General features: G+C 47.3%; 1 pseudogene; it reads right to left on the bottom strand.

Moving 5' to 3' along the window:
* Positions 1-753: 753 nt before the first annotated feature.
* Positions 754-1384, bottom strand: LOC149992551 (immunoglobulin heavy variable 1-46 pseudogene; annotated as a pseudogene).
* Between the last annotated feature and the right edge of the window lie 2759 nt (positions 1385-4143).

The following is a 4143-nucleotide window of genomic DNA, read 5'->3' on the forward strand; positions in this document are numbered from 1 at the left end:
TTGAAAAAAAGAGAATTAACCCAGATTCCAGGAAGGCTAGGTTTAGGGTTGGGGCAGAGTGTGACAGGCAGGAGACATGGCTGAATTCCAGGGCTGTGCTCACAGTTTATTTATGTTTACTGGGAAAATTCTGAAAATCCTGTAGGTTTATTAGAGACACCCATTGAGAACCTTGACCTTGTATCATTCACCTGTGGCTCATACAACAGTAACTAACTGGGGGCTGCTAACCAGGACTTACTATAGTATTCTAATTTGCTGAAGGGTCTTTCCTGTTTTTCTCAAGAGATTTCTGCACTGTGTGTGATAAATGCTCCATGTCCCATTTGTGTATATGATTGTCATCTGCATGCCCAAGCTGTCATATGTCCCTCTGCCTCCATGTCATGTCACCTACACTTGATGTTGTGATTATGATGTCAAATCAATGACTGTCACCACTGGGGGTCTTTCTCCTATGGTGTGTGGTTCATATGACTCTGGTGTCCACTGTCCAGAATACAGTCTTTCTGACTGTATGCACTGCAGGGTCCAGCAGAGTCTCTGGTTAGGTTCTGCCAATGTAGATCAGAACATTTGGTGATTCACTGGAATTGGGCACAAGAGTATCTGAAAGAGGCTGCGTCTTTCTCCATGTGAAAATGTTGTCTTTATTTACAACAGACTTTCCTAACTCAAAGACGTCAGAGGTGAGCACAGACTCAGGAATCGTGTCAGTTTCCTTTGAGGGAAACAGTTTCAGGAAGAGGAAACTTAACAGAAAACCTGCTCAAACCTCCTACTGCACCTGCTCCTGGGATGGTCCTTGTGTTCAAGGACCCTAGGTGCCACTTGGTAGCTCCAGCCCCTCCCGCAGGGAGGTTTGTGTCTGGATTCATTCTGATTTCCCTTCACAGTGTCTCTTGCACAGTAATACACGGCCGTGTCCTCGGCTCTCAGTCTGCTCGGCTCCATGTAGGCTGTGCTCGTGGACGTGTCTGTGGTGATGGTGACTCTGCCCTGGAGCTTCTGTGCGTAGTTTGTGTCATTATCTTCAGAGTCAATCAGCCCCATCCACTCAAGCCCTTGTCCTGGGGCCTGTCGCACCCAGTGCATATAGTAGCTGGTGAAGGTGTACCCAGAAGCCTTGCAGGAGACCTTCACTGAGGCCCCAGGCTTCCTCACCTCAGCCCCGGACTGCACCAGCTGCACCTCGGAGTGGACACCTGTGGGGAGGAGGCAGGAGTGGGTGAAAATTCTCCTTGACTGTTCCTGATCTTGTCCTTAACCCAGAGATCGAGGAACCCCTTACCTGTAGCCACTGCCACCAGGAAGAGGGCTCTCCAGCTCCAGTCCATGGTGAGGGGCTGTGCCGTCAGGACCTCTGTAGGGGAGGGTGTGGCTGTGGGTGATGCTCTCAGGGCACAGACAGACCCACATTTAATCAAGTCTACCTCTTTTCATTTGCATATTTATCAGGCAGAGTGTTTCATAGCTGAAGACTTGACCCCATCTGAGAAGAGATATAGGATCAAGGACCACATTCAGAGGGACTTAGGGTCCAAGTCCTAATCAGTGTTGTAGGATATGTGTCCCCTGCCAGGTCACTGGACTCTGTGCTGATATAGCTTCTCCCACTGAGGAAGGAGGCCCCACAGGACTTGCTCCTCATTCTGAGCCCACCTTTGAGTGACACATAGAGACCACCTGGAAGAGTTCTGGGCTTTAATGCCTGAACTTCTTATCCTGGGATCAGGGTGTCTACAAAATGCTGCACCTAGTGAATTAATAAAACCATCACTGTCTCTGGTTCTTATAATTTACATATAAAATTTTCTTAGAAAGACCCCCACTGGTTGTGGTACCCTTAGCATATGGAGCTTGGTAAATGTTCTGATAGAATAGGATATATCCTGTCACCTCTTGTCCAACACATTTTAGATGTTGTTAGAAAAAGAGGAAGACCCAACCCTCAATGTAAATTACTCCACAGCTCTTTCTGCACCTGCTCCTGGGGTAAGCACTCTGCTGCCCAATCTGCACTCTGCACTTGAGGGTCACATATGATCTCAGAAGGCATGGACATCTGAGCATTTAAACTCCAGAATTAAAGGATGTGCTCTGACTTCATTATGCTCCCTCGGGGACCTCATGTGCTTTGACATCTCTGAACACAGAGAACTGACCTTATTTAACCCAGGTGACTCTGCAGGGAGTCTCCAGCCAGGCTTGTCTCTGTGAATCCACCTGGGAGCCCCTTCCCTGGAACTTCCAGATGCACTGATACAGCCAATACTTCTGACTCCAAAGTTCTTTGGAGCTTTGGGGGATTATAATATCTTCAAGTTCCTCTTCAGCAAATCCCATATGATAATCCTTGCATGGACCCTAAATCAGTGCCCTTCTGCTCAATGAATATCACACACACACACACTGATGATTTTCATCATAATAACTCCAGGTATCCCTTCTCCTCTGTTCCAATCACATGGGCAGCATCCCAACTCTCACCCAAACTGAATGATTGACCTACATTGACACCAGAACAAAAGCAGAGAAGGTTGATGTGAAGACTGGAGAGTACTGGCCCTGTGGTTTCCTGTGCTCCCCACACCTGGAGCCAGCAGAGGCCATGGTGAGATGGATCCTGCCTTGTCCTTGGGAGGGTCCAGCCCAGGAGACCCTTGTTCAGTCAGTGTAGCCAGCACTACCCAATGTGTGGGGGATCACAATGACCCACAACCCTCAGGTCTCAGTCTCAGAGTTCACAGCCTGGAGCCCCAAGAGCGGGATCACTGGACACTGGACAGGTGTCTCCCCAGGAGCAGAAGCAGGTCTTGATGCAGAAACTGGAAGAGTCTGTGGACCAGTGTCAATGTTGTTTTCCACTGTGCCCCCTGGTGTACTGAACACCCCCTTGCAGCCCAGCCCTTCTGTCTCACACAGGGATGTTTCTGTCTGGGCTCACACTGACTTTATTTCCCTGAGTCTCTCATGCAGTAATACATGGAAGTGTTTGTCTTCAGATTGACAATGTTCTGAATCATCTCTTTAGATGGACAATCTGCCTTTCACAGATGCAGCATAATGGGTCATGTGACTTTACAATTCCTCTAATAAGACATATCCACTCCAGTGTTTTCTTATTGGGCATGTATCATGCAGTTAGTGTAAATTCAATTAATATAAATCTAGATTATTTACAGGCATCTCAGAGACACTGAGGGATAGGAACTCCTGCAAAAACACATCCCAGAACTGGGTATATTCCTGCCTAAAACTAGGGGTTAGTCTGTAGTATGAGAATGATTCTGGCCCAGCCACACCACCACACCCATGACGGTCCTGTATGAATAAGGGTGGGATGGAGCTGGATGAGCAGGAGCAGAGAGAGGATCTGCAAGGAGGACAGAAGGTGCTGATCCCTTCCAAGAAAGCAAAACAACCAAGGAGTCACTGGAATTTTTTAATTGTCTGTTACTAATGACATAAACCAACTTCAACAATGGTCTCCAGAGATGGAGGCATAGGTAAACATGGCTCACCTCTCTGTGCAACCACATCAAGCTTACAACTACACTATCGAACAACCATCACTGAGAAATGTCAGAAATTTAGTTGAACGGAAGTCTGACAACTATGGAATTAAAGAAGGTGCATTCATCCAGAATGTAGGAGGAATGGAGACATGGAACAGGCTGATCCAACATTCACACGTGGTAGAAACATTTTGGGAGGAATATTTTGGGAGTAAGAAGTGCCACCCCAACACCAGTCCCCCAATACAAGGGTTCCAATGTTAGGAAGATAAGTCCCCATAACTCCTGGCTGCAAAAACAAGTGGGGATTGATTTGGCAGAAGAAACATTTTGAGTCCCAGACAGGTCCTCTTAAAGAATGAACACATTGACTTAGACTCAACCCTTGTGAACTCCAGAATTGGGGTAGCAGCTTGAAAGGCAACAATGGCATTCAGGAAGAAACTGAACTGTCTGGCATCAAGGTAAGCGCTGGTGGACAAATTTCGCCCAGATAGAAAGATAGGCAGAGGTTCTTGTCCCTCTACTTATCTACAGATATGCAGAACCAGCAGGTAGGTTTCATATGTGAGAATTCATCAACCTAGTTAACACTGTTTGCCCTGCCCTGGAGACCCACTGAGGC

Source organism: Furipterus horrens, unplaced genomic scaffold (genome assembly GCF_987537825.1).
Source record: "Furipterus horrens unplaced genomic scaffold, mFurHor1.1.pri manual_scaffold_15, whole genome shotgun sequence".
Classification (NCBI taxonomy): domain Eukaryota; kingdom Metazoa; phylum Chordata; class Mammalia; order Chiroptera; family Furipteridae; genus Furipterus; species Furipterus horrens.